We start from the raw sequence: 25,857 nt of genomic DNA on the forward strand, positions 1-25,857 counted from the left end.
CTAGTATTTCTCAAATAAAGTAGATCCAAATGCAACTTATAACATTAAAAAATGAAGAAAACCACGAAAATATTCTGGAATAAAGATAAAAGAAAACTAAATGCACATAATTGCATGCATAAAGTTAAAATAAACTTAAAGGTTTAATGGATTGCATATTGCAAAACATTTCCCACGTTATGATGCACATTTTAGCATTACAATAATGCTGGAAGTGAAAAAAGTACTTTTAGTGAAGATACGATGCAGTATTTTCAGTTATATATAAAAAACTTTCTCATTTTTACTACCTTCATGGATCAAAAAGTTTTGTATTATGAAAAAGCTATAACTGTGTTTAAAATAAATTTTTCGACCATATTTTGCAATTTCCTTCTATTTGTAAACTTTTAAGTCTGCAATAGAGCTAAAAGTTTTTTGTAGAAATGAAAATGCACCACTTTTTCTTCTTTAACAGGTGTTTATAAAATATTGAGATGGGGCATTGATTTATTTTGTGTACAAGGAAATTAATATCAATAAAACATATATTTAGCAGCAGTTAACTATTTTTATGTAAATGTTTTATATTTCTTTATTTGTCGCTTTTCATAGCCTAAAACATTTTTGTTGTTGAAAAACTTTAGAAAAGGAACAGATTTCGTATGCAGGCTGATTTCTACAACGTACATACAGAATCAAATGCTTTACTTTTCTATATTGTTCTTCAGCTGAAAAAGCAGTGATTTCGACTATGAAAAGAGACAACCATAGGGTGAAAAACCCTTTTGCATAAAAATTGAAAATTTTATTTTATGGTTTACTGCTGTTAATTTTACTGTACAAATCATTTATAAAACCGTATACTACTGCTGCTTTTATGGCGCAATTCAGTTGATTCCGCAGCGTAATACTGCTAACTTTACAGTTTGATACTGTTAATTTTGCAGGGCAATTCCGTTACAAAACAGTATATAACTGTTAATTTTACATATTATCTCTGTTAAATTTACAGGTCAAGTCATTCCTAAAACAGTATATTACTGCTAATTTTACAGTTTGATACTGTAAGTTTTTACAGGGCAGTTCTATTAAAAAGCAGTATATTACTGCTAATTTTACAGTTAATCATTGTTAATTTCACAGGGCAACTCCATTAAAAGACAGTATATTACCGCTAATTTTACAGTTTATCGCTGTAAATTTCACAGTAAAAGTCTGTTATAAAACAGTATATTACTGCAAATTTTACAGTTTAGAATTGTAATTTTTGCAGTTTTTCTTTGGAATGTGAGCTGCCAGTATTTTACTGTAAAAACAACAGCTTTTTTTTGCAGTGTATACATAGCTTAGCTTCAGTCAATTAAGTTATTTTTCATAAGGGGGCTGTCATATTTTCCCACGTAACTGAATCCTTCTTTTGTGGAGACTGAATCATTTTTGTACTAGTTTTTAAAAAAACATGTTTAAATACATGATATATTCGAGTTCAATACTGATAAATAACAATAAACCAATGACACTATAGGGATTGTCAAATGTTTTCATCAAGCAGTCACTCTTATTATTCGCATTCATCTTGAATGGGGCAAAGACCCGCATTGCGGGGCTTTACCCCATTTTATGGGGTAAAACCCCGCAATTTTGATTTCCAACTAAATTGTTTATTTCTGGATAATTACAAATCAGACAGAGTTTGAATTCGATGGAGTAAGTTAACAAACCGTTCTACGACCCTAATTAAAGGAAGTGGGAAAAGCTATCCTTTCTTGACCATGATGTTATAGAAACTGTAAATCGCGGGGCTTTACCCCCACCTACCCTACTTATAAGTATCACATATAATAGTTTGTTGATGTATGTCTGTTGGTGAATGAACAAATTACCGTTGCTTTCTTCAAATTCAACTCCTAGAAGTTTACTAGTTTTTCCCAGCATTTTTATATCAAATTTAGATTGCAGTTTTGAAGTGACAGTATTTAAATATTGTTCATTTTTACAAAACACAACAATGTCATCAACATAAAGAATTAACACTATATTATTTTCATATGTATATACACAATTTGCCCAAGATAATTTATGAAAACCCAAATTTAGTAGCAAATTGTTAATTTCAGTAAATTTTTCTCTATCCGATTGGTGTACAGCACATAGCGCTCGATAAAATTTACAGTCATATTCAATGTTATAAGGATCCTTGTGGCTGTGATACATTAATGGTTCCTCTTGAAAGGTGCATGTGAGTATGTGCATTTTATCTCGAACTCATAATGCAACCATTTCATTTTCCAAGCTAAAATTGAAAATAACAATCGGATAAATGAGAAATTGCGAGATTCTAGTCATAATTTAGGTCCCGCCATGTCTGGATCAACAATTTCAGAAAAATGATTTTTATGGCTAAAATTAAAAATTTCCTTCATATACTCAATATTACGGGATATGGCAGAATTTTTCCACGTCTTTGTGTGAACGTAACCTAACAGTTGAACCCTCAATTGAATAATAAATTTTCGTACGCGATCTATCTGGACGAAGAACGGCTTTTCTAACCCAGACAATTTTAGCGGGATCTAGAATCTGGCTCGAACTTGCAGAGCTCGATTTTCCTAATTCCGGAACGTGTGTAGGAATGGTATGAAGACTCTGCGCTTCATTATGAATTTCATTAAATTTAACATCCGTAAAAATACTTTTAGAAACATTAGTATTTTTAATTTCACCAGATTGGATATTTTTTCGAACTCCCGTTAAAATTACAGGTGTCGGAATTAAAATCTGCTTTATTTTTCGCAAAAGTCTTACTTTTCCTTTTCATTACCGAAGCTTTAGATTTGCTAGCACCGTTTTTCAAAGTTGAAATTTTATTCATACGTTCATTACTTTTATCATTTTTGGAATTCTGTACATAGTTAGCTATAGAATCAAAATGAGAATACGTGGGATTAACGACATAAAAACACTCTTTCAATTAACTGTAAGAACGATTCGACTATTGCATTTAGATTTCACAATAAATTTACCAACTCTACAGTAAAAAGAATTACCAGAACGGTCAATTAGTGAAGCTGAAGTTAAATTTCTGCGCAATTTGGGAGAATACAGAACATTATTTAAAGTCACTCTTTCGGTGTTACCTTTGTTTTTCAGGATTATGACCACTGTTCCTTTTCCCTCGATTTTGCAGGTGGATCCTTGAAGAGCGGTAGCTATACTATATTGATTCACGGGCTGGAAATCTCGAAACAGTCTCTTGTTGTTGCAAAAGTGATTTGAGGCTGCCGAATCCAGGGCCCAGCACAATTTTAGATCCTCTTCATCTACTGATGCAGAACAGATGAAGTTATTTTCTTTTGACCTCTTCTTTTTAAAACACTTTGACTCTGTGTGCCCAATTTTATGGCAGTACTTGCATGGTTTGACTTTCGTACTATTTAAAGTCCAACAGGAGGCGGCTAATGCAAAACTTGAATATTCACTGCGATCTCTCTGAACTTGTTGCAACCGGGATTCTTCGGCTAAAAGTTCCTTGAGAATTTTGTCGAATGTGAAATTAGTCTTCCCACCGGTATACAGACTGAACTTTTCCTTCGAATTCAGCAGGTAAGTATCGGATAAGTTGAAAAGCTTCATAGTAACTCGAAACTGGTTTACCGGCATCTTGAAGTTATTTCATTATTTTTCTCAATCTTGAAGCGTAAATATTGATTTCTTCACCTTCGTCAATTCGGCATGAAAAAAACTAGTCTGTGAGGCCGATTACTCTCGCTCTTGAATCAGGTCTAAAATGGGTTTCTAATTTCTTTCAAGCTTCTTTCGGTATTTCTACATCACTGATTAGTGGTTTGTACTCCGAACGTACATTAAATAAATCAGGCTGTACGCCTTATAGCTTCTTTTACGGAAATCTTGAAGTAAGGCAGAATCTTTTGCTGGTTCTACTTCGCTTCCGGAAATTAGTCTCAAACAGTTCTTTGACATCAGGACTGCCTTCATATCTTCGGTCCACGTGGCGTAGTTATCCCGATTCAGTTTTTTGATCTCCATTTTGAATTTTCAGGGCCCGCCGTCTGACAAATTTTATAAATCACCAGGAAATGTACGTTTCATTCATCAACTCCAAATATAAAACGCAAGGAGGGCGCTGGATGTCCATAACCGTATTGTGCGATGGGATTATGTCAACGAATGACTAATTTAATTAGTGCCCTTTTGATTTGCAGAGTGTAGTTGGAGTCCTTTTCAGAAAACAATACCTGCGGTTGAAATTATGTCTTTTTATTTCCGCCATGGTGATAAAATACAATGATATCCTTGGCGAGCTATTTAAATATGAATTATAAAATTACAAAATAAGTTCTCTCGAAGCGTAGATAATTTAGTAAAACACGCAAAACCATTATTTGTAAATTTGCAGTATGACAAATGAAGAGTCATTTATGCAATCGAGGTTTCAGTAGTTTGAACTTAAGGTTTGCAGATAAAGTTTACAGTTATAAAATGCCTAATCGAGAGCATGACGGCAAATAGCCGACTTGGCTGACCATGAAATTAAAATACGGCGCCTTAAAGGAGAGAGAGAAAAACTGAGCTACCGAAGCAACATATATAGCCAGCCAGAGTCATTTGCATGAATTACAAGACATGCATTTGGGATGCGCATTTACCGATGTTAGAACGGCGGCCAATCAAATGAAAAGGAACTTCGTCATTTCATGACGTAAGGCACGCACGTGTCTAAGATCGGGAAATACGGTACAAACATTGAAAGTAGCATTTGTGACTTTGCAAGATAAAAGAAAATAGGGATTTAGTTAAAGCCAAATATATCATAATGAGCGTAAATAATTGATAATATTATTTGGAATTCCCAACAATGACTGACAGAGCTGAATGGCTCGGAGCGTTCGACTGGTAACCAGAAGAATGAGTGATCGGGCCCAGCCCGGACTATCTGTACCGAAAAACCAGACTAATCACGCATTACACGAACACTTAAAATACGATAAATAACACAAGTCGGGCAATAAAATAAATGATATTGGAATGCTACTTGCTGTTACGAAAACTTGATGCAACCTGTAGCTAAATTGTTTCTTAATTGTAAGGATTTTTTTTCTCTTCTGTTTTTGAAACTTAGGGTTCCAATCAGAAAACTAAAGCATGATATAAGCGAAAATATAAGTATCAGGTTTAAGATTTCAGACTACAGTAGAATAATTTTTTACTCAGAAAAAAAAATCGTATACTGAAGTGATTCTTCTGATGTCAGTTTTTGACCCTTTGTACAAATAAAATAGTTACTACCCCAAATTGAAATTACGCTTTTCATTTAGTTAACCTATGAATATTTATTAGAATACGAAGCAAAACATTAAAATTACAAACAACTTGATGGGTAAAATATCTTTTTTTTTTTTCTCTCTTTCGGAAAAAACAAATAGCCACTCACATTTTTGCTACATTCGAAAAGCTACGCTTAAAAAACGAACTTAGTTCAACTGATTTTGTATTTAACCTTGCGGTTAAATTTAATAATAAACACGTGCTGCCATCTAAGCCATAACAGTTCAAGCAGCCTGCGATAGCAAAAAAAAAATATATATATATAAATTTTCAAAAATAAAAACACTTCTCTTCAATATCTTATCTTAGATATTATTTCTGTGGATTATTTTTCTATCGGTATGCAAGATCGTTCTTCTATCTTGAAGAAATTCCCCCCTCGTATTAAATCATACTGGGTCGGCTAATGACGAAAAATATATCTACGGTATAAAATCATTTTTTTGGAAACGCCCCTTGCTGTTGCAAAACCTTAATTGAAGGGTGTTTTTTCTTTTTTTTTAACGTTTTGACTCCGTTCAGATAACAAAGCATAATATATATATATATACTAACCATATAAAGCAGTAGAGCTTGTTTGTTTGAACGTACTAATCTCGGGAACTACTGGTTCGAATTGAAATATTCTTTTTCTATTGAATAGTCCATTCATTGAGGAAGGCTATAGGCTATATAGCATCACGCTATAACTAATAGCAGTGGAGCAGCAATAAAAAATGTTATGAAAACGGGAAAATTTACATTATAATGTAAAGTGTTTGGAACGCAGAATATGAGTAGCGATGGTGGCTTGACCTCCAAGTGTGGGCTTTGCGATCCAGTGGGTGTAGGTTCTAGTCAGCCATGAGGCAAATCTCGAGAGTACTTTTCAGAGAAAATCCTAAACGATGTTAAAAATAGTTCGTAAAACAAAAATATTATATACGTATCATTGTCTTATTTTTCTTAATACTTAATTAATAATATAAAGCGTAAGAGTTTGTTTGTTTGAACGCGCTAATCTGAGGAACTACTGGTTCGAATTGAAAAATTCCTTTTGTGTGGAATAGTCCATTTATTGAGGAAGGCTATAGGCTATTTTTTGAGTGAAAACTTCTTAGGGGAGAGTAAACCGAATTGTGACATAACGCGCGTAATGGCGCAACTCTCGTCTGGCATTCCTTTCGTTCGCGCATACGACAAAAGCACACATGGTCGCTGAAATTTTATTTCTTTACTCTTTGGGTCAGCTTTAATCTTCAAGTGATAGTAGAAAGAGAAATTAAACTAACAGAAGATGAGAAAAGATGAAGCAAAGAAACAAATTATTATTGCCAACATATATATATATATATCCAAACAAAAGTATTTCAAGTATTCTTCAATTTATTCATAAACAACTTTTAAATTATACACACGAAGGTTCTGCTTTAGTAAATGAAGATTATTATACAATTCCTTTAATTTTAACCGCAGATTTTAACGTTAATTTTGCTTCTGATCGTGCTAAAAATTTACTATCGTTTCTACTATCCAAATTACAATTACAAATGATCAATAAGCCAGACGAATCCACTACAAGTCACGGAACTGTACTTGATGCAGTCTTTCAAGGTTTGTAGATAACGTACAATGCAAAAATTTCGTTGCTTATTATAGCTATCATAAGCCAATTGTTACTTTCATAGGATTAAAAAAAATAATAATTTAATCCTATGAAAGTTATCACTTCTGCTGAGCGTCCCGTGACGCCCTTTTTTTTTTAAAATTTGCTACTTACATCCCTTTACTTCTTACTGTCTCAATTATAGAATTTCTCCCATAGCGTGAAAGCCTTAAAGTTTAATTTATTGATACTGTCGGAAAATTCGATACACTTTAATTTTTACGTCACTCGCTACTATCAAATGACTAGTTAGCGATAAATGTCCAAGTTCATAAAAAATATTAAAGATTTGTAAAGATGTGCATAAGTTTTCTACATTAAGGCTTTGGCATTAGAACAGTAATAAAAAAATACATAATGAATTATAGTCACTGTATTTTATTTTTTTAAATTATTGTATTGAAATTTTGAGCATTTTTTTTCTTTCTTTCTTTTTTTTTTTTTTTTTTTTTCAGTTTTGGCCAGAAGGAAGCCTGTTTGGATATTAGATACCGATTATGAAAATTACGCCGTTGCATACTCTTGCGTGCACGAAGTGGCGTCTCACACTGGTAAGATGCGTGCGCCATCTAGCTTGAATTTTTGTATTCGACTCTGGTGTTCAGCTGTTTTGTTTCCATGATGCTTTGCGGTTGTTTGCCTAATGCTTAATTCAAAACGTTGAGTTCAGTTGTACTGAACTTGCATAGAAATATTTTGTTTAAATTTATCTTGAATTTAGTAGAACATAATCGAATACTAAACTGATAATTGTAGAATGCAAAACTGAAGATAGAAAGTAAGAAAAAGTACAAATTCGACAGTATGCTTATCTCAGTCACCCCATTCTAGTGACTTGCGTGTTGTTGATAAGCACGTGGGATTCAGACCTGCCTTACAGGTTAAAAATCGATCATTTTTAGAATAGAGCTTACAAGACATAACCGAAAAATATAAAAATGCAAATCAAACAGGGACACTCTTTATAGCTCTATTAAGCGTACGTGTACCTATGGCCATCAATTTATGTTAAACTTCAACCCTCTTAACAGCATTTCTGAACCTTTTTTGACCAGCTGACTGGCAAAAATTAGGAAAATAATTCGCGGACCGGTCAACTCTTTATCAATTTTTGAAAAAAAAAAAAAAAAAGAAATGGTTTTAAACTAGTGTTGTATGAGTAAATTGTGACATTCTTAATGTTTTCTACTTTTAACAATATTTGAATGCAGAGATAAACAGTTATTGTATTTATTATTGCATTAGTAAATTATTCTTTGAGAAACAGCACAGAAAATGATTAAAAGTAACCTCATAATTAACTTGAAAATGTCATATAAAGTATTACTTATACAGGGTGTTTCAGTTAACTGTTTTAAAACTCCTAAGAGGGATAGGGTGCATAGTGACGACTCGAAATCATATAGCAATATGGGGTCGGAAATGCTTTCCTAAAGCGGTGACGTACACAGAAGCACCATTAAGAAAAGAGACCATAAATGAAAAATCTGTTGAATAATACACGTAAAAAAGCAAAAGGTAACACGGGTTAAAGTAAGTGCTCGCGGTTTTTTCAACTGTCTACTGGAACTCCTAACAATCTGAAATACTCCCGACAAGTCTCAAATTTTTGGCTTCTGGATAGCATTTTGACCCCACATTGCCGTATGGTTTCGAGTCGTCACAATGCACCCTACCTCTCTTAGAAGTTCTGACACAGTTCACTGAAACACCCTGTGTATTATACTTCATTGTTACATATTTGTAACAAGCAGTGGCGCACACAGGAATTTTGCAAGGGGAGGGTCCAAAATCAAAAGCCTCATTTTCATACTATGACCCAATACGTCGTTAAACATATTGACTTGATATTGTCGATTCGCGAGAACGGAAAACAGTAAAAAATAAACTATTGAATAAATAATTAGCATTTTGTAATGAAACATACTTAAACAAATTACCAGAAAGCAAAATAATTTTACGCTTTTACTTTTCTTATAATTAAGAAATGGATTCAGCAAAGCAAATTCATCGTTGTAGAAGCACCATATGGTTATAGAAGTTCATAGATTCTCATTTTAATCTATAAATACAAAACTAAAAACATCGTTATTATAGTGTGTTCATTTATAATCACCATTCTACTTCTTTTAGGTCATTTGTTGTAGGAAAAGTGCACAATATTTTTGAAAATATTTTAGAATAACGATTTTATTTTTTCATTTATTAGAACTGAAATCATTGTTATCTTTGTTTGGAAATATTTTACGTAGGGGAGACCGGTGCAAGATGACGAATGCCTTAATTTTTCCGTTTTAAACTAGGTAACTGCATCAACTGCATGCTACTGGCTCTCCTATCCGCTGTTCGTTCAGCAACAGTATAGAGACGCTGAAATCGCCCTATTTGTGTTAGCTTTGAAGCTCTGATTGTTTACCGTTGCCACGGTATAACTTTTATGCATATGTAAATAAGCTCTGCTGCATATACATATAGGATATATCGTGTCTCTTGAGTATTTATGAGTAACTTAACTTACAACCTATTACCTTGAATAAATGTCAATTAATCGCCTTTTTTATGGCAATGGTGATGAATCCGTTCAAACAGGCAGTCTGGGGCAAGATGACGGGCAGCAACGCGGGGCAAGATGACGAGCTTGCCTATTTCCCGTGTTTCAGAACTTATTAAACTAACTAGATGTTGTCCACTTTATCAAATTCCTGTAAAATCTGTGTGTTTGTCCACACGACCTTGCGCTTCTCCTCTGGGACTAAAGGACGCATTGAATCAAGGGAGGTAACGTTCGAAAGCGGGTGACCAGGGGCTATTTCTAAACTAGTTGACCAAATGACTAGTTGAATGAATCGGACCAAGCAAAGAATCTCCTGCTCTGTTGGTTATTGACAATCATAAATATCACATAGCTTTGCAGGCTATCTTATATTGCAGTGAAAAAACATTATCATGGTTGGGTTGCCGTTTCACACATCGCATCGTCTCTAGCTCCTGATGCGTCATTTTTCTGCCCATTAAAAACCTACTATAGCCATGCATGTAACAACTTTAAGGCCATTCATAAAGAAAAAACTATCACAGAAAAAAAATATTGTTGAGCTTTTGAGCACCGCTTACTTCAAAGCAGCTACAGTTGGAAATGCCGATAAAGGGTTTAAAAAATGAGGTATCGAGTCTCATAATTTTCTTGTTTTTAGCGGACTATGACGTTGTTGACTCTGAAACTGAGAATAATAGTGCTAATCCTCAGACCTTGGGAGTAGAAAACCAACATATAAACCCTCCAGACGAAGCAGAAGTTATGGCAAATGCTGATTCCGATACACCATAGAAGCATGTTAGTGATTTTGATTTCAATGCACTGCCTGAAGCAACACAATGCGAGAAAACAAAAACTGAAGCTCAAACATTCTTACAAGCACACCCATCAAAGAAATGCCAGAACAAGGAGCAAAGCGGTAGAAAAAAAAATTAAAAGAACAGACGATTTAAAAAAACAGAGAAAATAAGCTTGTGAAGCTAAAAAGGGAGTAAAAAAAGCTCAGACCCATAGCTATTACTGTGGGCCCGTATTCATTCCAAGCAATTCAGTTGCATCAAATTCAAAGAATAGTGTTCTAAGATTACTTGCTTGGAAAGTAGAATTTTGTGACCCTCCAACAGAAGAATGGATTCAGAGCTGTAATAGCCAAGAGTGATGGCATGAGGAATGTTCTAATCATGAAAATGGTATTTTTATTTGTGTCTATTGTTAGCTGCATAACTTAACATTTGAACATTACGCTACAATGCATTAAGGTTTACTTGATACTTAGTAAGACGTAAAAACACAGTTATCATTTGTAAAACTAGGTAACATATTCAAAACATAAAATATGTTCAACCTTTTTCAACGTCGTCATCTTGCCTCTAGGTCAAAGTCATCTTGCCCCAGTACTGAGGCAAGATGACGATTTGTTAAGGTTATGAAAAAATAAAAATATCCTTTGTTATTTTTATTTGAAAAATTAAATGGTAATATATTTAACACTACAAAGGACTACTCTAACAGCTCATGTAAAATTAATTTTACTATCCTCAAAAATAAATTAATAAACCACGAAAATTGTTAGCATAGTCATCCTGCCCCGGTCTCCCCTACAAAACACATAGAACCGTAATCAATCTTGGAAAAAAAACAAGACCTATGGGAGGGGTCCGGACCCCGTGGACCCCTCCCTTGTGTGCGCCACTGGTAACAAGTGATTTTTTAACACGGACCGATAAAACGCTCAGAAAATCGGTCAAATGCTTTAACAGTCCGCCGGATAAGTGATTGAGAGTCCTTGATTTATACGATAAAATATTAAATTCAAAAACTAACAACCAAGTAAACGTGATTTAGTTTCAAAATATACATATGTCGTGCTTGAACTTCACGAGTTGTTCTCCATTGTTTGCCTTTTTCTCAGGGGTGCCCACATTCCCTAAGAGCAAGATCGCATCCCCCTAAATATTGAGAAGACCTTTTTTTCTCTTCTTTTCTTTTTTTTTTCTTCTTTTTCTGAGCTGCAGGTGGGGTTTTCCACCTCCAGCTCAGGCATTTCCTATTCCAGACTGATGAGTTCTAATAAGCACGAAACTGCAGTCCTCGAATGGAATGACTGAGCTGGCGGTGTATTTCATGTATTGCGAAGACCCCCCGCAAAAGCAAGACCCCCTTAAAAAGTAAAAAATACTCCTCAAAACAACTCCCCCTAAAAATTTCAGTAGGGCACTCTGCACCATGCCCCCCCCCCCCAGGTGGGCAACCCTGTTTTTCTATTACTCAACGTAGTATTGAACATGAACTTGATAACACAATTTTTCAAAAAATATCCGCTTTCACTTATGTTCTTTATTATGAAATAAAAATTTTTGAAAAATTTTAGCGCATTTTTAGCCCCCCGAGGCCGAAAGGGGAGGGGTTAAGTTAAACTTGTCTATCAGTGCACCTTTCTGTGGCATCGTTTGCTCCAAAACGAATGAAGCAGTTTTATTTTTTTCCTTGACAGCTGATTTAACCGATAGTGTTCTTAGCTAGATTTTCTCTAAGTCGGGGTTGGTTTTGTTCTTTTTTAAATTTTCTAATCTAATATTAGCCCTTGTTTAAAAAAAGTGCATGTAATTTTTGCAGAGCAAGTTGCAATTCTTTCTCGTACAAAGACTGTAGAGGACGGGGACATGATGAAATACTATGACAATCTGAAGAAGAAAGATGTTAATCAGAAGAATCTGATGAAGATTGATCAAGAGCACAAGGACTGTGAAGAATAAAATTGAAAATGAGGTGGCGTAATTTGTCACCCATTTAAAAACAATATATATCATTAAACGAAAATATTAATTTTGTACCTTTTTCTCTCCCGGTGTGTCACTTAAAACGAGAATGTTAAAATTGTTAAGTTGAAAATGTATTCACTTTTTCTGACCTATATTTTTTATACAGGAAGTATGTTTTTTTTATTTGAGTGACCTTTTAAGGATTTTAGAAATCAGATCAATACAATTTCTAAAGATACATTCTATCCCTGCGCATATATCTCCTCAACCTGATCCCGTCGGCAATTAGGTAAAGTCATCAAGTTCAAAACTGCAATTTTGAGACATAGCAAATTGATACTTTGAAATCGCTGTGCAAAATAGTAAAAATCCTTTTACAGACAACTAATAGAGAAAGTTTATTTATGTAGTTTTCAAATTGTGCAATTGGTTTACATAATGGAAGTTACAATTACAGTTATATGTATCGGTTAATTATATACACAGTCCAGTCACATTAATGTGACCACCACGTACTTTCCACGTCAGAGTTAAATAAATAATCACAGAAGGCAGGTGGCAGCACAGTGCAGTTGAGCGTATATAAAGGGTGTGTGAGGGCTTCGGAAAACATTTCAATCGTTGGCGTAATGCAGAAACGAAGTGATTTATCCGACGTCCAAAAGGGCATGATCATTGGCTTTCGGGTCAAGGGTGGAAGCATTTTCGAAACGGCTGAGTTTGTGAACTGTTCGCGTGCCGCCGTGGTAAAAGTGTACCGTGCATAGCAAAATGGGACTGTCCAAAATCAGCGACGACAAATGTGGTGCACCACGGGCCATAGATGACAGAGGTGAACGACGGTTGCGGAGATGCGTTCGGGCAGATAGACGGGCTACCGTTGAGCAACTGACCACCAAAATGAACCAAGGGGCTACCAAAAGTGTCTCCCAAACTACTATTCAGCGAACATTGCTGCGTCTGGGCCTCCGAAGCAGACGCTTGGTTCGTGCACCTATGCTGACTGCTGTTCATCGACGACGAAGGCTAGAATTTGCACGCCAGTACAGCAGCTGGACGTCCACTGAGTGGCGACAGGTAGCGTTTTCAGATGAACCGCGTTTTATGCTCCATCGGACAGATGGACGTTGCGTATAAGGCGAGAAACCTCTGAAAGGAACCACCCTGCAACCATTGCCGGAACGGTCCAAGCTGGAGGCGGAAGCATTATGGTCTAGGGAATGTTTTCCTGGCATTCTCTGGGTTCACTGATCATTGTGGAAGGCACTATGGATCAATACAAGTACGCATCTGTCCTTGCGGACCATGTCCACCCGTACGTTGCGCATTGTTTTTCCTCAGGATGATGGCATCTTCCAGCAGGACAATGCGAGGTGCCATACAGCTGCCAGTGTACGTGCGTGGTTCGAAGAGCACCAGGATGAGTTTACAGTCCTCCCCTAACCAGCAAACTCACCTGACTTAAACCCAATCGAGCATCTGTGGGACCATCTCGATCGAGTTGTTCGCGCCATGGATCCTCAACCGCGTAATCTGTTGATCTGAGCGCAGCTGGCCACGGCATTAGAGTCGGCATGGCTCAACATCCCAGAGAACACCTTCAGGGATCTAAGTGACTCTCTTCCTGCACGTCTCGCAGCAGTCCGCTCTGCGAAAGGTGGTTATTCTGGCTTTTGACAGAAGGTCACATTAATGTAACTGGACTGTGTACATGTTTTCATTGCAGTGATTTATCAACTTTTTGGATGGACTCTCTGCATAAAATGCGTTTGAAATTTTGTTTTTGTTGGATTTCATTGCAATATATTTTTAATCACATTATCACGTTCAAAAGCCGATCTAAACCGATTCGGTCATTGTTTGAAAAAATTCTGCGCAAATAATGAATAGCTTATAAATGTGCTCAAAACACTTCACCATTGGTTTTCTACTGCCTTCTTAGCAATAGCCTGCATGATTAGAGAGATTCGCTTCCCAAAAAGAATAGATGAATACTTAGGTCATATAAAATATTTCGTTGTAACGGTGCATAGCAATCAAATGTGAATGACTGCATCACAATTTTACAACAGGGTTGTTTTTGCTGAGATAGATTAAATGACGCGTCGTTTCTAAATATTTCGTTTTTCAGAAAAAAAAAAACACTCAAACTTACGAAAGATTTAGATTTTACTCTGTGATGAACAAATTAAATGTTTATTTATTATTATTTTTTTCTCGGCCGTCCCCTACCCTCGCGTTGCGGAGTCTGCGGGGATGTACCGTATTACCCCGCATTAGCCGACATGCCGGAAAAAAGCAAGGTTAACCAGCATGCCGGGAAATTCGAATTTTCTGGCATGCTGGATAATTCAAGGGTTGTTTTGAAACCACACAAAAGTAAATTTTCCCCTCTGTTTCAACCACAAAGCAAACTCTACGAGGAAAAATAATAATAAATTCCCAAAATAATTTCCTTTTCAAAAACGAATCAATAAATTTCAGGTTGTCGAGATGAAAAAAATTGGTGGTAGTTTGATGATTCATTCATTATCTTACTATAGTTAATAAATATTTGTACAAAATTAAACTTTATTAATACTAATAAACTGATCTGTACTGCCGGGCTAAGCACAAAAATGGAATCTGCAGTCAAGTTCAAAATGAGAAATCTGAAATCACTTTTTCAATTTTCATGCCTATATGTATTTATTTTGACTTGACTTGATTCTTTTAACGTCTAGTGACGCATGAGGTCGCTATCGTGGCATTCCATCCCAACCGGGATGGAATGCCACGCTTATTTTAGATGCCACTTTTTCAGGAATTTCATTTTGCTGCGGGGATGATGTTCGTTTAAAATATGTACACCTTATCACAGTTCCAAACCCTAAATGAAGAAAAATATTTTTAGTATAACTAATTGCAAAAATGTTTTTGTTTTGAAAATAAATTTAAATATTAAATACTGCTTTGAATATATATTGTTTACAATGTTATTGGTATTATATCGTATTGTTAAACTCACCTTTCCTTAGGAGATTGCGTTATGTTGCGACGATCATCCATCTTCAGTTTCATTACTTTTTCTACTATCACTCAACGCTTAAAGCTGACCCCAAGAGTAAAGAAACAGAATTTCCTCGAGCATGCGTGCTTCTGTCGTATGCGCGAACGAGAGGAATGCCAGATAGTTACGCCGTTACGCATTATGTCACAAATCGGTTTACCCTCCCATAAGTAGTTATCACTTCAAAAATCACAGGTTTGTTGAACAATAACAAAAGATCAAAAGATGCGGGTGAAATGTGCATAATGTTTATATCAGAGTGATTCCACGTCAACTGATCTGATTTTTCAAACTGTCCTCGCTCGATCATCCCCGAATGGCATAAAATTTTATAGAAGCGTAGAGATGTCTTTAAAACTAACCTGATGCTAATTTTCAGTTTCTGAGATCCGAATCCTGAGGATCTAGGATCTCCAAAATGTAGTGCTCCAAAATGGCGGATCAGCTTTGTGAGAGGAATTGCCATGTTGTAGTCAAGGTTCCAGAAAATTTTATTGCACTGGAAGCATGAAATTTTGGGAGCTTAAAGTACATTTGGCTGTTTATTCGTTCTAGTATTAATGTGAGTTTGAGCTCATTAGATTTTAAGTAGCACGCATATAAACTCGTTAAAAAACGCTCTTTTATACTGAAATCGTCATTTTGAGACCGTTTAATTAAGTAATATTACTAGATCTCATGGTTTTCTGACATGTGTCTAAAACTACACCACGTAGAGCATAATTACAGCTCTTGATCAAAGTTATTGACTCAGGCGGTATAGAGTAATTAACCTAAAACTTTGATTCTTGTTGTTTCAAATTATCAACTTTTAGACCGTGTAATTAAAAAAATTGATTAGTTGCCATGGTTTTCCAACCTTGGACCTTAAACTACACCACTCGGACTATAACTACAGCTGTATCCCAAAGTTGTTGACCCGTCGCGATCAAAGATATTGACCTCTAAACTTGGCCATTTTTTAAAAATACATGACTTTGAGACCGTTTAACTACTAAAGCCAAGGGAAACGAAAGAAAATTTATATTTTTCTTAGTACTATACTGTGGTGAGTAGTTGATCATATACTTATTTCCGAGGGTTACTCACTTCAATAGCAGATATCCGAGCCCAAACAAGGCAAAAAAAATTTAAAAAATACATTTTCAATTGACCTTTGCCATCAAAGCCATGAGTGAGTCACCAAAATATTTATGCTAGAATGTACCTAGTATCAAGTACTATCTTTATTTTAAAGAATTGGCTCGGTTCACTCATTGCTTTTGAAGCAAAGCAATCATACATTTAGCTCTTTTTTTATGCACGACCTTAAACTTTGAGCCCTACTCAAGGACAAACAAATCAGTTTTTAAAAAAAAGAAACTTCACTTTTTCTTATCATAGTACCACTAACACATTCTGAAATACATGAAATACACTGCCAGCTCAGTCATTTCCAGCGGAGGACTGCAGTTTCGTGCTTATTAGCACTCATCAGCCCAGCATAGGAAAGTGACTGAGCTGGAGCACGAAACTGCAGTCCTCGGCTGGAAATGACTGAGCTGGCAGTGTATTTCATGTATTTCTGCTTTAGTCCTGGCTAATGAGCGGTAATTTACTGAACATTCTGAAATGTTTACGAAATTTGAAGACATCAACTATCAAAAGTGTCCAGCTTTAAAAAAAATGACTCTTAACGCCTTTATTCCTTCTTGGTATGGCTATATTTCTGTTAATGTCTACCGAAGAAACTGATGAATAACAGAAGCGTAAAACTTCCGCTATTATTTTAAAATATAAAAGTGCTATAGTTTTATAAAAAGTTGGATATGAAAGTACAATCAGAAAAAGCAGGTAAAAGAACTTCTAACAAGACACATTCATTTCTTATCCACTTAAAAGGTTGAGTTTTGTGGGTATGTTAATATTATTTAAAAGATAAATTTCAAAGTTTGTGTTTAAATCCTTGACTTTTTAACCTGAGGTTTATAACTCTGGTTTAAGCCTTGTAAATAAATGAATATGCATATTATCTCGACATTTTGTGAATACGCCTTGTTCCTTAATGACTCTTTTGGTGATTAGAGCACAAACGACAACGCCTTACGTGTGGTACGGAAGATGCGCTAAATTCATTAAGTTTAGGACTTGAGTGTAATTCGCAATTTGAACGTAATATTGTGATAGTTGAAACTATCGAAATTTACTAAAACTTATTACGGTCTTGAAACCAACAGTGCTTAAGAGTGCAATAAGGTATGTGGAAACTGTTGCCCCAATAGTTTTTATTGCAAAGTTCCTCTTTAAGATTCTATAGCGAACATTTTCTCATCTACTGCGCGATACATAAGTATGTGCCATTGTGCGTCTCTTAGGATGCTGGTAGTAAGTTTCAGCCTTTATTGAGCTACTCATAATGTTGTATTTCTTTTTATTTCATTAAATTACAATAACATTTTACGTTCATTTACAAAAAGTTATCTATCCCAATTTGTATGAATTAAAATAATACTTAGTTGATTTTAATGATCCACATATGTTGATTTTAAAGTTTTACAGTTTTAGTTGAACTTTTTAAGGAATAAACGTCTAGATCTTTCAGTGGCATTATGGGAAACTTCTCGAGGAATGAATAAATATGGCTGGAGGCGAAAAAAACCTCTTAAAAGAGCCAAACTGGTAGCTAATGTAGAATTAGCACACCAGATGAGTGACCGCAGCAATGGTGCGTGGTGTATTTTAAGTATTTTTGCCTTAACCCTGGCTTCGGGCGGTAACTTACTATAAAATACCATGCTTTGCCATCAATCTTTGAGTTGAACCGCACCATTGCTGCGGTCACTCATCTGGTGTGCTAATTCTACATTAGCTGCCAGTTTGTTTGGCTCTCTTGGCTCCCTTAAGAGGTTTTTCGCCTCCAGCTCATGTGATTCCTATTCCAGGCTGATTAATGCTAAAAAGCACGAAACTGCAGTCCTTGGATGGAATAACTGAGCTGGTGGTGTATTTTAAGAAGATATGAAAATAGTTCAGTTTAACTTGTATTATCTTCAGAGCCTTTTAGATCTATAATATTTATTTTTACACATTTCTTGGAGGGTTAAGAGTGGCATTTTTTAGTTAAAGCAAAAATATTTCTAATTTCTGTTACGTAAAAAATTAATTTAGAAGGTTTCAAAAATGGAGATAGAAGAGACTTGCTTTTATATGAATATTAAAAATCACAGCTAATAAAATTTAAACTAAATTTCTAATGAAATTTAGTTTTTATAAATTTAATAAGGTGCTTTCGACGCTTTACTGGTTAGATTGTTATGCCTTTTGTTCCAAATTCGGCGCTTGTCATTTGCTTTCGGCAGAATATAACTATCAAAAATCAAAGAAACCAATATTTACGAAATGGATATCAATAAAATTTGAAGTTGGGTGCATGCAGTTTTAGCTCCTTACTATACGCCGGAAATTGTATTACAAAAACAAATAAACGTTCATGACAAATATTAAATTTCTTTTGCGCAAATACTACAATAAAAAGATATGCTATAATTGATGAAGCAACTTACATATAATTGCTCAAAATTTAAAATATAATTTCTTAGTTTTATGTTCGGATTTAGGTCAGGCACCACAAGTTTTTCTCATTTATTTTTTGAGATTGTAGTTGATCAGATATAATAGTTTGAATTATATAAAATAAGATAATGCTAATTTTTGATGAGCTTACAAATTACGGAGAAAAAACAGAAAAAGAATGTGGCAAACCAAAAGCAAGTTTAATGGTATATTTGAGGATTTTGACAAATAAATTTAAAAATAATAAAGAAAAGAGCATTTTTTTTTTGTTTAATGTTCGAAAAACTATTCTATAGCTAATTTAGAATTTAAATATTTAGTGTAAGCAACATATTTGCTTACACTAGATTAACCGGATATCAAACATTATTGTGCAAATTAATTTTAGTTTCTAAGAACTTTTTCCCTAATTCAAATCATTAATGATAGTAATTTTGAATTTTTATTAATGTTGCTCGGAAGACATTGCTAAATTCAATTAATAAAGGAAAGCCTCTTTTGAAACGACAAACATTAGTTTTATGCATAATACCAGACTTTCATTTTGTTTTCAAATTTATAAATTGTTAATATTAGTTTCTTCTGGAATGAGGGCAAAAAGGAAGTATCTTATTTAAATTCCTTTGAAAGAGAAGACCTTTAAAGTCCTCATTTCTTCTAAGTGAGTCAACTATATCTGATTTAGTTTTAATACCTAGCTTTACATATTTTTCTTTCATTTGGTACGCCTATTGTGCTCGTTTTCCTTTGTTTCGGAGATTAACTTTGAAGAAATGAATTTGAATGCATTTGAATTTAGGAGAAAAAAATGTCATTGCAGTACTTTGGTAAGTGTTGAAACTTCACGAAAGCCGATTTATTCTAATTTATTTCGGAAAAGACCACCGATTTGAAGCAAACTTCTTTTGCACTCAAAAATCAAAAACAAACTCACTTGAAGAAAGTTATTCAGCATCGTAAAATCAGTCATGAAATACAGGGTTAGCATAATATCCCTTGTTTAAAATTTTATACTTCACAAACTATTACATTTACCACTATAAATGATATATAAAAATAAAGATAAAATCTTCAAGTTTTTTGAACGTAGGTAACTACTTAAACGTGCACGTTCCGCACTATAGCAGCCAGAAATTCCTTCTGAAGAGGGTTCTTCGGTCACAACAGTCCTTACGCGCGTATTAACTACTGTATTAGGATTGGCAACGATGTTAAAACCAAGATCTCTGGTTTTTACCCCCCCCCCCCTGCGCTACTGATGTTCCACAACGCTGGATTGGAAGCGCAGGTGATGATGATTTACCCTTTATGCGTTGGCCGGCTAGATCCCCTACTCTACCCCCATGTGATTTTTTTCTCGGGTTTCGTCAAAAACATTGTTTATACACCAACATTGCCTAAAATGCCTAAAACACACGCACAAACTGAAATATCGCATATGTGTAGAGTTACGAAAATTTGACAGTGAAACACTCCAAAATGTATGTTAGATGTGTATCGCGTTACGAAAGGCGCACACATTGAACATTTGTGAGTGAAAATAAACTTCGAAAGTTTATCTTTATTTTTATCCATTATTTATAGTGCTAAGTGTAATAGCTTATGAAATATAATTTTTTAAAACCAGGATATTCTTTTATGCTAACCCTGTAGTTTATTGTGTCACAAGTTGTGTCTTATTGTGTTAGCAAGAAGTATGTCTTCAAAAGAGAACATCATAATTTCTAACAAATGTTCGCATATTTTTCATTTAAGAACTTAAAAGAAAAACACTACGCTCAATGCTTGTTGTATTAAATAGCTTCACGCATTGAACTAAAGGTGTTTCTAATGAAATTGTGAAAGACAGCTAAAAACTAATTATATCGATATTACTGGTAGAACTTAGAAATTCATTTTTATAGTTAAAAAACTTCATTAATTTTCAACATTGGATTGTATAGATATTTTGAGCTCCATTGAATACACTGGTTTGATTTGCTATGGTCCCACTACTTTGTTATGGTCGTACTAAAGACCATTGTCCTGTCAGTGCTTTGAGAAAACGAATCTATTCTAAAATAAGTAAAGAAGGAAAAAAGAACGTGTGTCATATTTGCGGGTTTGGCCAATGAATCCTTTTTAAACAAGTTTGTAAAAGAGGAAATAATTCTCTGACCAAACGAGGCTAAAAAAAAGAATCAACAGTGTGGCAAACCATTTGAAATTACACGTCTGCAACTCTGGTTTTATCATTTTGTAATTTATTTCAAATGAGATTGCTGTAAATGCCTTGATGAGAGAATTCAGTTTTTAATTCGTTTCAGGTTGAAGTTGTTAGTGTTTATCCCCAAATTATTATGTACTTATTCTCAGCTCATAAGGCTTGTCAATGTCTTATGTAGGGGAAACTAGGGAGGTTTGACCCATAGGGAGAATTGACCCATGAGGATTTTTTCCATGAAAAGGATATTTAGGAAAAATATTAGTCATATTATTGTTTGGACCAGTCACACAACAGTATTTTGCAGGAATAAGCCATTTCAGAATTATGAGTGGTTTTGAAGAAATTCTGTGTTAAATGATACTGCACCTAAAAAGTAAATTTTGAAGATTTTAGAACTTCTTAGATTTCCTTTTTTTAATCCTCTAGTTTTGAGGGAAATGAATCTTAAAAGTATACATGTTTTAGACACTTTCCTAGCTATCTATACAGTACACAGTATGATATACAGTAGTTTTATGTAACTTTAACCTAAGTTGCTAAATAGTTAAGGTAAACAAAAGAAAGCTAACTAGGGAGCTTTGACCCCAAGCTAACTAGGGAGACTTGACCCAAAGACTAATTTGTTGTTTTTGTTTAATTTAATGTTTTTGTCAATAAATTTTTATTTTTGAATCGATAAAATATTGTGATTTAGGCCTATTGAGTTTGACTTTATTGATCTAAGTTGCTAGAAATTTAAGGTAAACAAGAGAATGCTACTTAGGGAGCTTTGACACAAGCTAACTAGGGAGACTTGACCCAAAGAATAGTTTGATGTTTTTCAATGAATTTTTGTTTATAAATAGCTAAAATATTGTGATTTAGACCTTAATAATTTGCTTTTATTTAAGCAATAACATTAATATTGTGAATTTGAAGGGAGATTTTTTTTAACTTAAAAGAATAACTAATAGATTTTGGTCTAATAAATGGTTTTTATTTGACAAATAACTAAAATACTAATGATCTTTAAGTCAAATGATTTGTTTCTTAATAAAATAACTGAAAAATTGTTTATGTCTTAACTGATAAAGTTTTGAATTAGACTTCTGCGTTTCTGCTGATGTGCAATAAAATTAATTCAAAAAAAAAAAAAAAAAATCTGTAACACTTCACCAAAACAGTGAATATTTGTTCATTCACTTCAAGTATCACTTATTAAAGCAATAAACACCATCAAACCTCCGTTTTTGATTTCAATATCTGTGAGTCTTCTTACATTCAGGAGGGGGGGGGGGGGGTCATGTCTCCCTAGGTGTTGGGTCAAGTCTCCTTAGCTCTAGGGGCACTTGACCCATTTGCAGACGTGATGAATATAATTTTTTGTACTATTTCTACTTATAATTATGCAATGTAGAATTATGCTATTATTTGTAACAATAATAATCGGCAAAATGGCAACCTATTTATGTATATTTTTTATTCCATTCGAACTATTCAATAAAAAAATGTAAAATAAAAAACAAAAAATTGGGTCAAGTCTCCTTAGTTTCCTCTACTGAAATTGCAAGGCTAAAAGAGATTTGACTGCTATCAAAAAGTAGTCTTAAGAAATGAATTTTAAATGAAATTACAAGTGAGAGAAAAAATTAAAAATATCTCAAGGCTAAATCAGATTCAACAGTTGCGTACCTTCTGACGCATCTAAATTTCATATATTTAATGGATTGGCTCATTTGTTTGGTGATTTTTTTTCTTTTAATGTTACTATTAGTCTTATGTAATAAATTGCTTATTTTAAAAACAAACACTAAAATTTAAATTTCAAAAATTGGCAGCGTTTGACGAGAAAATAAGCATTTTTTGTTTTGATTAGTTTTGAGAAAAGGTTTGATAATGAGCTGTGACGTACCTATAACGGAAAAGTGTCGCCCTTATCCGGGCTTTTGTTAGCTTTCCTTGCTTATAAAAAAAAATGAAATTAATCCTTCCACTTTCATGCAGTAAAATTTGCGAATCACAATTTTGAAAAGATTTATGCGTCGCGTTCATTTGTCGCGATTGGGCAGAGAAGGTGAGAGCTATTTGTCCGAAAGCCCCTCTTCTCCAAATTAATTGATTAGTGATGTAGGGTAAGTGCTCCAGTAGTCGGCTACAAGGACATGAAACTGCTTATAAATAGAATATGTATAACTCAAAATCAGATATGATGCATTCCCACATGCCCTTACCTATCCCCAATTATCATCCAATAACAGTGACGTTGCAAAAATCTATTATTAAGTAGTAATGAGCTTTTTTTAAAAAAATGGTGTGCCCGTCATCCTAGTTTCCGATTCTGCTTATTTTTTTGTTAAGAAGACACATCATCTTTAAATGATAAGTACCCTTCCTTTTTCAGTTCTACTGTAAATTTGCTTTTACTTATGTTTTAATGGATTGTATAACGTAACGTTTCAATTTAAAAAAAGTACTTCTTCTTAGACTCGATTATTTTTAGATGGGTGGCCGACCACTGGGTACTGAATTCTTATGCATTTCCAATAGTCGGCCATGGCCGATTGACCAATGGTTCTATACTGTTTGGTTGATGTATCCAGTTGTCGACTACGTACTTTATTATTTCTTCAAAAGAAAATGTTTAAATTTTGTGTTTTAACGTTTTTTGACAAAAAGAGTCATTTCATCATTTTACTGCTCGCAATGTTGTTTTTAGTTTAGAATTCTCAAAAACGGTTGTAAATTCTGTCCGTCGTTGCGTTCAGAATATAAGTTTGAATAACCAACTTGCCATTATCAAATGGTAATTTACCGAGTTTTTTAAAATCAACGCATGATACGTTGATGAAATTGATAACACAAATGATCTGATTGCAGTTAGTATTTAATCGGCAATAAATAAACCTTCCCAGTGTAAGGAATTAAGATGCATTACTTCAATAATTACTTTAGCTCAAATTATTTCAATGAGCGTTAAACCAGTGATTATTCTTTCTATTGCTAATTTTGCTAAACTATTTGCTTCACCAAGGGTTCAAGACACCTGCATTCTATGCAGACTAATTATTCCAAATGTAGGTACCACTTCCTGTTACTGCTTCCAACCAAACATTTAATTCATTGGGTTTTCTTTACAAGGAAATCAGCATTTACTTGTTTAAAAGTATGCTGAATTTGTTTTAAAATAACATGGCTTAAAATTTGCATTACGTTGCTAGTCACTCCATTTTAGTTTATTCATTGTTTACTAATGTTCTTGTTGAAAACTATAAGATTATCTTCATGACATCCCCCATTTCTCAATTTCAATTTTCCCACATACAGGCCCGTCATTTGAACAATAAGTAGAGGGGATTGACACTCTGCATTTTCTAAACATAATTTAACTATGCATTTTTGCTTTTTGATGCTTTTTCCTGTAAAATGCATTGAATTCATACCCTTTGTCTCCCTTTGCCAGGGGGGGAGGGGAATCTACGTTATCATGTTTTCAAAATTCCTTTCCCGAAAAACTCAGGTCTTTTCCATCATTTAATTTCTATTTTCGCAGTATATGACACTACTTTAGTAAGTGATGTAGAAGATAAATAATAAAAAAAATATATTGCATGTGATGCCTATCCAAACTGGTTACAAATTGAAAAATAATGTAAACATAGGTGTTACGAAGATATGAAGAATGCAGAATTCTTTCGTAATTATTGGAATAATTAATTTCGTAAGTACAATGTTGTACGGTAAGTTTCGCATTAAATTTTGTTTAAATTACTCACTCATATCACATAAGAGTAATGAAAATGAAACGGCCGACTACTGAACTCTTACATGATCGAGCACTGGATTCTATGGTCGACTACTGGAGCATTTTCACGTATTAACAAAAGGTTAGTTTTTTTGAAATAAAAATGTTTTAATTCTGATACAATTTAGTGAATCATTATCAGAAAGGTATAACCTCAAGTCTTACAATGTTTTTGTTGTTGTATTAATTACTGAAATTTATAGGTTAACAAAAAACAGCTATCGCTCTCTTAAATGGAGCAAGATTCTTCTGAGCAATGATGTTTATTTTAAAAGTATATTGTCTAAAGCTTTGTTTCAATTAATATTAGCTTCCTTTTGAGGAAAAAATAACTCCTACCATTCAGTATATTTTTATTGACAATTTTATTGTGTGTTGCATTTCATGCATTTCTGAAAGTAGGATTTTATGATTTATATGAAACACCCATGCGTAGTAAAGCAAAAAAGTAACATTCGAATGAATAATCTGAGTTGTAAATATGTAATAAAAATTCTATTAAGTATCTTAGTCAAATTTATGAAATCCTTAAAGCACTTAATTTAAACGTGGCGCCTGATACACATGTGTGTTTTATGTACAGTGCATATATCGTGTCTCGGGCTGTAAAAATTTGGATCGAAACATGAAAAACGTTCAAAACCGTTAGTTCATAACATCATGTTCGGTAGTTAGTCTTTTCTTTTTTTTTTTTTTTTTGCCTCATTTAAATTTCACTTTTTAATTTGCTTTTCAAAATGTGAATAAATAATATCAGATTTAAAAAATAATATTGATACCTTTATAATACAGATACGACCGAATGACGAAAAAACAAAATTTAAAAAATAAATAAATGCGATGAAAGATTTTGGGAAAACATGTTGGATGAAGTAACCGCGCACTAAGTTGCAGTTACTTAAAAATATTTCAATTGCATATAAGTATGTATGTAATTTATCACATTGAAAGATAAGTTAAAGGTGCTTACAGACTGGAGAAACGGGAGTTATCAGGTC

General features: G+C 34.0%; 1 pseudogene; it reads left to right on the top strand.

Moving 5' to 3' along the window:
* LOC129218826 (apolipoprotein D-like) overlaps window positions 1-12,265 on the top strand; it is an 82,257-nt pseudogene extending 69,992 nt beyond the window's left edge.
* The last annotated feature ends 13,592 nt before the right edge of the window (window positions 12,266-25,857 follow it).

Source organism: Uloborus diversus, chromosome 3 (assembly GCF_026930045.1).
Source record: "Uloborus diversus isolate 005 chromosome 3, Udiv.v.3.1, whole genome shotgun sequence".
NCBI classification, from domain to species: domain Eukaryota; kingdom Metazoa; phylum Arthropoda; class Arachnida; order Araneae; family Uloboridae; genus Uloborus; species Uloborus diversus.